The sequence below is a fragment of the Poecile atricapillus genome, chromosome W (assembly GCF_030490865.1).
Source record: "Poecile atricapillus isolate bPoeAtr1 chromosome W, bPoeAtr1.hap1, whole genome shotgun sequence".
NCBI classification, from domain to species: Eukaryota; Metazoa; Chordata; class Aves; order Passeriformes; family Paridae; genus Poecile; species Poecile atricapillus.
In genome coordinates this window covers 9,984,626-9,997,387 of record NC_081288.1, presented here as the reverse complement: position 1 = coordinate 9,997,387, position 12,762 = coordinate 9,984,626, and positions in this window count along the sequence as shown.

Genomic DNA, 12,762 nt, shown 5'->3' with positions numbered 1-12,762 from the left:
GGGAAGCCTTGGTTTGAGCAGAGCAGATAGACAATCATTATGAAATTCTGAGACAGGTTCCCTAACCACCCTTCATCAGGCTGTGCACCAGAGCAAAACAGGTCTCTTTGAAATACTCCTAGGTATAAAATACAAAAATTTTCACTGAAAAAAGGCAAAACAGAATGACCCCATGAATTTTTCTTTGAATACAAACATGAGAAGATATTTTTTTTCCTAGAGTTCCATCTGCATCACCGATTGATAGAGCTACAGCTGGAACTGCCCACCCCAAGCCCTTTTCCAGTTACACAGAGACTGGGAATTTCAGTATCCTCACTAAGACAAAGGAAATGAACATTTAATTTCTGCAATTAATACCTTAACTATGGTCTTTTCCAATAAAATAGACGGCTTCCTCACCATGTCTCATATTTATTTTCAAAATACTCAACCCAAAACCTTTTAAACTCAATCAAAGGAAATATGTAACCTGGCAAAGCTGTATTTTTATTTTTCCTTTTTTTTTTTTTCTTGAGAAGATTGGTCTCTATTTCTCTCTGTCCCTTCAAAAGCTCAGGTCAGACTGAACTTAAGATCTTCTGATTTTTCTTAGTCAAATGTGATTTGGAGTAAAGTTATCTGTTTATCTGTTTCACAAGACCGATCACAGATCTTGTAACTTGGGAGAATGGGGTGGAGACTGTTGTAAATTTGCCATGACAATTATAATCAATAAAATCAACAAAATGACTGTGGCAATCCCCAGTAGTGGGAGAAACTTCACGTTGACAGGAGCAGATCTGGAGGGATTGTTCTGACTCAGAAATGAGGGTTCTGTGAAGGCTCCGGCTAATGCACGCAGAAATCACAAGTTCCTGTTTGTGAGACTTGACTGTCTGGGTGAAGCCACTCTTTTCTCTATTTTCATCTGTCAATATTTGACATTACCTGTTAATCTCTTCAGTGTGTAATGGTGCTTTGTGTGTTCTGTGTTTGGTTCTTTGGTTTCCTTGATTGTAGGCAGGAGGGATGCATGAACACATCACATACACAGACTGTGGAGCAAGTGCACTCATGCTCAGGAAGATCCCTTGATGAATGGGCTTCTTGAGTGATGGGTTTATTGTTTCATGGCTGGACACAATATTTTGGTTTGGGGGACTACCAATCCTTATTTCCGCTTGATAGGAAATGAAAGCAGCAGCACTTTCAGCTAGTCAGATTCTCCAGGGAGTCCATGCTATCAGATATGATTCCTTTATGTTCTTTATGTTCCCTTCATTTGTTCCCAGATACATAAAAAAAGATTACAGAGTTCTAAATTTGTCATAGGATTAGGTCCCAAGGAGAACTGTTCAACATAAACATGAATATCAACCAGAATAACTCCTCTGAAGAGATCGATGTCTATAAAGGTACAACAGAAACATAAGTTTCCTCATTTTTGAGGGATTCCAGGGAGGGACTGAGTTGATCTAATGATAACCAGTGTCTAAATCTTTCTCCAGTGGCTGCAGAAGTTTTGGCAGCCAGAATTCTTGAAAAAATACTTATTCTTTATCAAAACTCAAAAATTAAAGTTTTGGTTAAAGCTTTAACCAAAAGCTCTTTCTTTTTTTTTTTTTTTACCTTTTTTTTAAAGGGTTTTGAGAGGTTTTTTATTTTATTGGTTGGTTGGTTGGTTGGTTGGTTTGGAGTATTTTAGGGATGTTTTTCTGTTGTCTGTGATAGAATTATATTCACTGTATGAACATACCTCTTTTTACCCAGTTGTAAAGAAGACAAAACCTTTACCTCCTAAGCCATGTTGTGAGGTCATTCTCACCAGAACACAGTAAATGAGTATGCAAAACAGAACTCGAAAGCCTCTGAAGTTAAAACTGGACACAAAGTTTTTTAGAGGAGATGTTTCACCCCCTCTAGACCGTACAGTTATCTTCTGCTTCTCTTTATTTTATGTTCTGCAGGCAATTAATCTGCAGCCGTACAACTAAAAGTTGAACAAAAGCAGATGCTTTAATTTCTTACTTCTTCATTTCATTTAATTTCTCAGCTTGGCCAAGACATAGAGATTTCCTTGTGCATTCAGAAAGGTCCCCTTTTGCACATACACAGCTCTTATGGTAGTACTATTTCTATGGTAATACTATTCCTATGCTGAAGAGTAGGCTTCTTTAGGTATTATCACACTGAGGAAAAAAAAAAAAAAAAAGAACAATAAAAAGAATTTAATTAAATGCAGAGAAATTGGTTTTCTTTCTGAACCAGCATCCATTTGGGCAAGGTGTTTTGAAATATCTGCTTATAGGAACTCCCCTATCACTGCTATCTGTGTATACCTTGCAAGCACTAATGAACACTGAAATTAGTCTCCCTAAGATACAGGATCTCTGAACCGTCTGCAACATTTTTGACACCTTCACCCTGATTTCATTTGCTGGTTATAAGTTTTTGAACCAATATTTTCTTTTCTTTCTCTACCCCAATAAGCGACCTTGAGTCCTTGTTCAAGATTTCTTTAATTAATCTGGGATTCAAGATACAATGTCTCCTCTAGTCCCCTCACAAACTGACCTCACAAAACGCTAAATCAGAAGTGGACTCATTAGCATTCAGAACCACCACGGATGAACAAAGGAGGAACATTACAGAAAATAAAAGGAAAGGTATTAAAAGAAGGGCATTGCAGGGAAAAGAACATAATTTCTTAAGTGGACTGGATGGAAGGGGTAGGTGAAGGAGGCCACTTTGTATCAGAACATCTTTTCAGTGATCTGTCATTTGGCAGGTAGAATGAGATTGCCTGTAAAAGTTTTTCATTTTAGCTTGAATGCAAGGACATATTGAGAAGAATATTTAAACAGAATTAAAAGCATACACAAAAGTGCACATAGCCAATGCCATCATCTTAATGGACACACAGTGAACGGGTAGATTTTTTATAACTTTGCCAATGGTTTGAATGTTTTTTTTCCCCTAATGGTATATGTCTTTTTCTTCCTTAACAATTTAGCAACCTTTTACTTTGTAACTTGCTATAATAGTCCCCATCATTAAAACAGTTGTGTAGCTTTACTTATCACAGCACCTGTGGTGTTCCAAGAAATGTCTGGGACCACAAAAGGAGTCTTGATTTTGGTTGCTTGCCTGGTAGAGGAAGAATTGTGAAAAGTGAGTTGACTAAGTTAATACCTCATGATATGAAATGAGTAATTTGATTAATGATTAAAAACTCATTACTGTTGTTTGGCCAGAAGTACATTGCAGGAGTACATTGTATACAAAGTATTCTGCTCCAGCTAAGTCTAGGATTGGAATAATTTTAAAAATAAACTAGCCTAGTTGCTAAGATATTCATCAAGGAGGTGACAGGAAGCATGAATTCCAGATCCCTGCTCTCAGAATTATTTTTACTTTTACCAATGACTGCCTAATATAAAATGTATAAACATAATATTTACCAGAAATCAGGATTCTCCTGCTGACCTAAAAGCTACATTAGGCCATCTGTGCAGAGTGGGGTTTTCTTTCCCTTTTTTTTCTATTTTTTTTTTTTTATATTCTTTTCCCATTAATCCTTTGTTAGTCAATAGATCGAATTTCAGCAGGAGGGGTGGAAGGGGAAGCACTCTTCAGCTGAAGATAGATAGTAGTGTAAGGCAATAACAGATATAATACCTAATAGACATTGTTGGTACTTCTGGTTCATCTTTCTCCAATTGGAATGAAGGTGTCTCTGTCTGCTACAACTTTTACTTCCTTTAACATTTTAGTTAAAACAACTGTAATAAAGCAGACAGGCAAGATCCAATTCTGTCAACCTGCTAGAAAGTAACACAATATTATATGTGTCTACATGGCAGAGTTCTCTTCCTCTTCATGATAATGGCAATTTCTTCCACAGTACTTTTTTAGGAATACTGTTATGCCATTGACTGTGCTATTCCTCAGTAGTGTGGGTTTTAGCAATCCAAAGCTGTGGCTGATTACACACTCGTGTCCTCTTGTAATTGCATTACTGGTAAAGAAGTCCCATCAAGGTGGGTTTCAATGGGACAATTGCTGTTCATGATGCAGCTCTGGTTATGTGCTGGTGAACATGAAGGAACTAATGAAAACATTGAGGCAAATGCAAGATGTCAGATTAGTCTTTTTGTGTATCAGATTGTTCCACACTCTACCTAAAATAAGAGGAAATATTCTTGAAATTCATCAGCATGGCTATTCTTTCCTTTATTTTATTTACTTCCAAAGTTTTCTAATTTTTCAGAAAAATAAATTAGGAAAGCTTTAGTCTGGACTTGGATATGCATATATATATTTAATTTATTTATTTATTTATTTATTTTTTTTTTACTATGGATTAATGTCTCGGGGTGGATGTTTTCTTTAATCCCAGAGGAAGAGCCTCAAGCAACATTTTGCAGTTTGTCTCATGGGGCCAATTATGTAAAGTCCATCAACCCTGTGTTTTAGAGGCTAAAATTACCAGTTGCCAAGCTTGCTCACATGTTCAAAGGAGGCTCTGCACATGTGTTTGTGTTAATTTTCAGCTCTCATGAGCACAGTAATTCAAAGAAGGGCTAACTGAGTCATGGTTAAAGCTATATTCCCTCACCCTTCGTATACAGCAGATTGGCTTTACAAATCTAGCAGGCATATTAAGTCTCAGTGAGCAAAGCACAGGATATCCGTTAATAATTGTCTGTGGTGGTCTGATGGCAATTATTTCTCAGGACCAAATTTATAGCACAAGGGGATTTTCTTTCTAAAGCACTGTTACTCTTTACTAAACTATTTTATATTATTTATGTATTAACTTTTGAAAAATCATAGGAAAGTGACACAGTTGCTAATTAAAAAGCAGTTAAAGAGATATTAATGAAACCTCTGCACTGGTCTTTTGTGCAAAGAATTGGTGAGATCCTGAGCAGACACAGCTCTCAGACATTCATTAGCTGGTCTCTAGCATGCACAATTCAGTTAACGAGGAGAACATATCTGCCATTTATTCAGATATATCAAGTGATATTTACTCATTTGTGGAAAAGACTGAATATTAAATATAGTTATATGAATGAAAAAAGTTACAAGTTTTCAATGGAGATGAAAGTTAAACATCCTGTTCATCCCAGACTTTGTTGGGCACTTGAAAGACTGTATGCATGTGCCAGAGGAATTAAACTGCAGAGAAGGAGGCTTTATATCTAGAGGACTTTTTTTCCTTCTACCTTTTTTATCTTTTGCACTTTAGACCAAATGGAGATATAGCACTTAATTTCAGAAAAACACTCTTCCACTTTGCATATTATAATTATTATTAAGGAAATAATGATTTGTATATAAAGCCAGATTCAAGCAGATAGAAATCAAACAATCCAAGAATTTGTTCCTGATCTCCCTGGCATTACTTGTTTGCTAAACTGTTACTCAGAACAAATCTCATGGCGCTATCATTTTGTTGCCTGTTGTACAAGATGAAACATGGGTCACTTGAAGTTTTTGCTCATTGTGTGCTGACTGGGAGATACCTAATTTATGAATTCTGCTATATTTTCAATACAGCTCTTTGGACTGTCAGTAGTTAATGGATCAGTGCATGTCTAAATACAGGAATATAGTTCCCCAAAAGGGTTTTAATTTTCTTCAACTGCTGAATGTTTGGGGGTAAGCCAAGGGTGGGTCTTATAATTTTCTCACCTCATATCAGAAATTATCATGTCAGCTCATTCTCTGGTTCCATTGAGCTAGCCCCCCCCTTTTTTAAAATTCTGGTGGGACTAGGGCTACCAAAGATGATGGCATTGCAGTAAATAGCACTCATGAATAAAAAATCCTGAAGGCATTAAGTAAAATTCTATCTAAAAGAGCAGCTATACTGGCATTGCCACTAGTACCAGTGTTGTAGTGACACCCAGCCATACTCATGCAAAAGTTAATAGAATATAAGATAAAGTCAGCTGCTGAGACAGCTTTAAGCATGTTGTTTCTTTTTCACCAGGTATCTGGCTCAGACAATGCCTTGTATTCATTCTCTTGTCCTACTGAGCACTAAATCTGAGATATTGTGCAGGAAGTCTCTATCACTGAGAAAAATGGAATTATCTGTGTTTCTACTTGAAGTCACTGTAGCACACATATGCACTCTTCTTCCTTTTTTTTTTTTTTAATTTTGATCAAATGGTATCTGAACAATTCAAAACTCAACACAGATCAAGGGAGGCAGCATGGCTAAAAATATCACAAGTCCTGAAAACACACACATTTGACGATGTCAGGTGTGACTTCAAAGTCCATCTGGTGAATCAGCTCTGGTTTAAGGGTTATTGGACCCTGGTAGCTCTTTTCCTTAGTTCTCACTGGAGGTGAAAAGTGCATGAAATTAATTGCCAAGGTTTGGGGCTTAATGGACAGGTTCAAGGTTTTGCCCACAGATTCCTGTTTCTGACAGGAGTGGGTAAGATTTTCAACAGCAACTGCTAATCTGAAATGCTGCTGATTTTGGTGTGATTGTTTAATGTAGAATTATAGAGTGGTTTGGATTGAAAGAGGTGTTAAAGATCACCCAATTCTAACCCCACTGTCGTGGGCAGGGACACCTTCTACTAGACCAGGTTGCTCAAAGCTCCATCCAGCCTGACCTTGAACACTTCCAGGGATGGGGTATCCAAAACTCTGGGCAACCTATTATATTTTCTCACCACTCTCGTGAAGAATTTCTTCCTAGTTCCTAATCTCAACCTGCTCTCTTTCCATTTATAGCAATTACCCCTTGTCCTATCACTCCATAACTTTGTAAGTAGTCCCTATCCATCTTATAGCCACCGTTAGGTACCAGAAGGTGCTATGAGCTCTCTCTGGAGCCTTGTCCAGGCTGAACAGCCCCAACTCTCTCAGCATGTCCTCATAAGAATGGTACTCCAGCCCTCTGACCCTCCTCTGGGCTCACTTCAAAAGGTCTGTGTCCCTGTTTATATTGGGGAATCAGTACTCTTTACCAAAATCCCTGACAGCTTGCTTTCTGGTGGTTTGCCTTCTTTAAGAAATTATGTGATAGCAACATTTTTTCCTGCTGTTATTTTCTTTTCTATTAGCAGCTTTTCCATATGAGATAAAATTGCCATCACTTTTTTGGTTTGATCTGCACAGCTTAAAAGAGACGTGTGCTATTAGCTATGTCTATCAGATGTTTGGATCTCTCTTCTAAGACCAGCTAATGCTCAGATAAAACCATTGATTGCTAAGCAGAGTTGTCCATTGATTTTTCTAGACTGCTGGAAAATCGATAAAATGACGTGGCCTAAATTTCACTGACAATGTCTACTCACCATTTTTGGCATATAAGTGACTGTGTAGGGCAGACAGGGTATTTTATGTACCTGCTCATTTTGAATTGAATAAATGTGAAAGCCATTAGCATTCAAACATGGAAAACAATATAACACACACAGGGGGTCTGATTTGCTTTCTCCTTCTGTCTCATTTTGTCAGTCACACTGTTGTAAAGTGGGTACAAAATGCTATTACTCTGGTCCATTTTTTTTTTTTCATTCTCATTAGTATAAATGACTTGGGGATTGTGTAGAGCAAGGGTTAACTGAGAAATTCTATTTCAAGTTTTATGCTATTTCTATGTTAGTTTTATAAAGAAGGTAGCATTTCCTGCTGTGTAATTCCTATTCCTCTTAAATGGTGATGAGCCCAAAGATCAGCCTCAAAGCATCTGGCTTTTGTTATATGTCCTTGGCATAATTCAACACCTAAAAAGGAAGACTCATTTTCATAGCCCCAGCTCAGTTCCCTATTTTTGTGTAAATTTTACAGTGCCACTAAACCTGTGCAGAGCAAGACCCCACAAAAGTGCTAGACTGGCCCTGTCTGAGCTGGTGTTTGGAGGCAGAGATGTGAATTTGAAGCCGGGAAGTTTCATGACACTTTTATAGGCCATGTGTTCTAAATAACCATGGATCTTGCCATGCTTGAACATCAATGCACAAACACCATCTCAGCACTCTGAACTTCAGTTTCCATGTATGGAATTAATAATACCATGCTATTTGACAGTGCTACTGGGAAGAAAATACATTTAAGACTGTGAGGTACTCATATACCAAGTAAATAGCTGGGTTGGACATCTTTAGAATACTTAGTTATGTTGATTGGTAATTTTAATTATATACATTAGTTGAATTCAGGATAAGATATGGATAGTCTTAAACCCCTTTTTAGTAGTGGTGTTCACAGGGCCTGAACTTCAAGCACCTGCCTTGTCTTTTTTTTTAGGCACTGTTTTTTGTTTTATTAATTTAACTAAAAAACTTAAATAATGCTGTTTTCTTGCAACTAGAAGATGCTATGCCAGTGTGGGGTAGGAGACACTTGAGTGTCAGTCTTTTCTTTGCCTCTCAGTGATGCAAGGCAGAACTTAGTGGATTGAAGGCTTTTAGATAAAGTCTGGCAGACAGAGTTTTGAATTGCCAAAGAAATCCCCCAAAAGACGGTGTTGTCTGCTTCCTCTAGGCTTCTTCTGGTCTTGGTAGAAAGAATGAAAAAAAGTTGAGAGACCCAGAGCAGGAAAGGAGATCCCTTTTGTGCTGTCTGTGTAGCACAGGAGCAATGCAGATTGAACAGCCTACTAGGAATTAAAAACTGTGGAATTATTCTTATTTTTCACACATGCTGAAGCACTGATTACAGATCTTTTTTTTTTGTTTTGTTTGACCCTGACTTCTTAATGATTTATTTTTGTTTTAGCAGAAAGAGTTTGCAGGGTAGAGAAGTCAAACAGTCTTCCAAGAGAAAATCACTTATACCAAAAGTAAAGATGAATGGGGCAGGGAGAATAAAAAAAAAAACCTAGAAAGGAGGTGAGATGAGGTGATGCCAGAAGGTGTTTGGAGTAGAGAAGATGGTGCCAGAAATTGTATATTCACCTCCTTTTCTTCAAGAGAATTTCCATATGTTGCCAAGAAGCCAGGTTGGAGCAGAATAACATTTTCTCATGCTAGCCTAGTGGAAGAAGACAATCATTTAATCATGGGGACTTGGGCAATCTGAAGACAACATCTACTGTATCCTTTTACTCAGAATTTCAGCTTTGAAAACTGTCCTTTGCCTTTGCCCAAAAAGTGGTCAAGAGCGATTCAGCACTGAAGACACTGCCACAGCATATGAGGAGTTTTATTCATGGCAGTAGGTGGTCACCAAAGGTGATGCAGAGCTCCACACTTTGATGTTACTGATTAGACAGTCAGTTATTTAAAAATTAGCCTCTAGCAAAATATTTTAAATGTCTGTATCAATGTTGGAGATTTCTTGAGATTCAGTCTCAGACAATGAATATGTAAACTTAGCCTGAGGCTCAAAAATGCAACATATTTTCTTAATTTTAAAATCATTACTGGATGATAATTACTTTGTATACTCCTGAGTGGGTAAGCATTTTGATGTTTCCTTCTGGGCAGGCATATTTTTATCATCTTTACAGAATCACAGAGTCATCAAGGTTGGAAGACACTGTCAATATCGTCTAATCAATGAAAAATCAATGAAAAAACAATTGTGAGCCAGGCGGATGATGTGAAAACAGGCATGGAAGTCCTGCTGCACTCCAGTAAGGTGCTGGGTGAGAAAGATCAAGTCTGAACACAAAAAAAATGGTATATTCAAGACTAGAGCAGTGATCAAAAAGTAAAACACAGAATGACATAATCAGGGAATCATTAAGTTTGGAAGAGGCCTTCAAGATCATCTAGTCCAACCATCAACCCAGCACCACCATAATCACCCCTAAAACATATCCCAAGTGCCACACTCATACTTGAACACTTCCAGAGATTGTGACTTCTTCACCTCCCTGGGCAATTGACTCCTGTGCCTAACCACTCTTTCAGTGATTTTTTTTCCTAATATCTAAGCTGAACCTCCGCTAGAGTAATTTAAGGCCATTTCTACCTGTCCTTTCACTTCAGATGTGGCAGAAGAGGTTAACCCCAGCTCACTACAGCCTCCTTTCAAGTAATTGTAGAGAGCAATATGGTCCCCCTAAGACTCCTCCAGATTAAACCCTAGACCCCCCAAACGTTCCTCATAGGAGATGTTTTCTACACCCTTTCCCAGCTTTGTTGTCCTTCTCTAGACACACTCCAGCCTTTCTGTGGCCTGTTTGAAGTGAGGTACCCAAAACTGAACACAGTACTCGAGGTTCAAACCTTGTACACTTTCATGTAAGGTGTTCCTAATGACACACTAATGTGGCCATTGGTAAAATGCTCCTAATATTATGGGAAATGATTCTCCACCTAATTGGGATGAGGACAGGTGAGCCCAGCGTGGTGTGGTACCTTTCTAAGCTAAGACACCTGGCTAAAGAGCTTTCCCATCTACAAAAAGTGCCTGTGTAATGTCTTTCAAATTTAAAACTGGAAATTTTTTAAATCCTAAACTATTATAAGATTTTTTTTATGAGAGATTGTGCCATTTTTCCAATGGGAAAGCCAACAGCACACATCACTGCTGCCTTCAGAAATGTCAATGCATTTGCCATAACCTGGAAGAAGAAAGATCGAAGTGAAACCAAGAAAATTTCCATTCAAAAGCATTTATTTCAGGGAGGGGTCAATATAAATGAAATACTGATTTTTCTGGAAATAATAAGTGATATTGCTTCAGCATAGGGACCACTAACAATCAAGAATACTTGGTTTTATTTGTCTGGTACTGTTCAGAAAGTACATGATAGCACAGCTTTGCAGATAAATACGTGTGATATTTACAGTGCTTGGCTCACCTTATATTTCCTTTTATTAGTTTTAAGCTCATACTTACTGTTCGTTTTTAAGACTGTTATAACCCTCTATCCTTCCTAACATTAAGACATACTAGGCATAAATCATAAATCTATTCCTTGCTTTATTACAAGTTGGCCTCAGAAAGGTAGATTTTTTTTTTTCTAAATAATGAAAAATATCAAACTTCTGATCTAAAAACTTTGTTTTAAAATAGTGACTCAGTTAAATGAGATCATAAGTGAGGATGCTTCCTGAAGTAAAAAAGCAAAGTCATTATAAATGACATACTCTTTTTTTCTCCCTGTGGAAATGTTAGCAAACTCACAACATTTGATTCAATACCAAATATTGCATCAACCTGCAAAATATATGGACAGCTTGTTGTAAATGTCCTGTGTGCCTTCTCTTCACCTTTCACAGAGTCAGTACAGGAGGAAGCTTCAGCCTCACAGATCTGGTTTTTTCTGCTGCTGTCATGGTTATTTTCAGATGCATTCTTAGATCATCCATTCCACAGGGAAGGTCCTTTCCTTGTCTGGCACAAAGCTGATCACTTTGCTGCTGTCCTTTTGATTTAGAGAGAAAAATCCCACGTCTGATGTACAACTTTGATTTCCTAGTAATTAAAATTGCAGTCATCTTTCCTTCTCCAATCCACCCTGCAGAATTTCAAGGCTGCCTTTGGAACACGTCCATCCCATGATTTGTTAATATTGAAGAGCTGTCCACGTTGTTGGTTTCATAGTTCCCCCAAATTTGCTAATGCTTTCTACAAGCAGGTGATAGTTAAAAGCTGGAGCCATGGCTAAATTTAACACGCATTTGTACTGTCTGGGTAATGGGTTAGTCCGTTCACCTTGATATGGAAAGTGAAGAGTTTGACTTTTCTGTCTTTCAAGTACCTTTTGTTCTGTCTTTCAAAAGGACTGTGCCATGGGAACTCCTAATGCTATAAGGATGAATAGCAAATTTCCACCTATGTGTTAGTTTTGGAGAGGTGAACCATAACAGTTGGTTTTTCTACAGTGTTATTTTCACTGAACTGGAATCAGACCCCATCCAAGTAACAGAAAATTTTCCTCTGGCAAATACAACTACCTGTGCTGAACAGATATAAGAACAGAGATCAGTAAAGTGCTTCTACAAAATTATTCGGGGGGTTTTGAACAAGTTTTGTTGGTTTTTTTCCAAAGACAATGATAGAAGTCTACCATTTCACAAAATCTGAAATAAATTTTTCTTCTGCATCTTCACACAAAATCTCCTGGCAGTTTCACATTTGCACTTCAGGCCAAAACTAAAATTGACATTTGCTTAGAAATGGGCTGCCAAATAGTATTTGCCTCCACATCTTTCCTTTTCTATCTCCGCAGGGTTACTGTCAGTGAGCCAGGGAAGGCTGTAGGTCAAACATAAAGCCAAAGCATTTGATTCACAAAAATTCTTTCCAGGGACGAGTACTAGAAAAGCAGGAAATTGTGATGCTTAGCTTGAAGTGTCCTCTTAGGTGGATATTTATTTTCAGTTTTCTACAATTTTCTACATACATATAATTATTAAAAAGACCCATCCATGAAGGTTTCATCCATGTCTTCAAAACACTACTGTGACAAAAACTAATAAGAAAAACCATCTGGCACCCATATAAGTATGACATATGAATCAAAATTCTTTCTAAAGCGAACAACGGGAAGTTTAACTTTAAATGAAATACTGATTTTGAAGATTTATGTACTCTTCTCTGTGTTGTGTGTGTACTTCTATGCTTCTCAGTGTGGAGCAGCTACATCACCATGCCTCGAGGAAGCAAATAAAAGTGCTGAATTTTATTAGGCACTCATTTTCTCCAGTGTACCAGCACTGAGTTATTTAGCACAGTCACTTTTCTTATTTTGACACGTTTGGGAAAATTCACAGCATCTAACTGGCTTTCAAACTCCCACTTCTACCTATGTGGCTCGTTAATCTGTCATTAGTACACATGGGATGC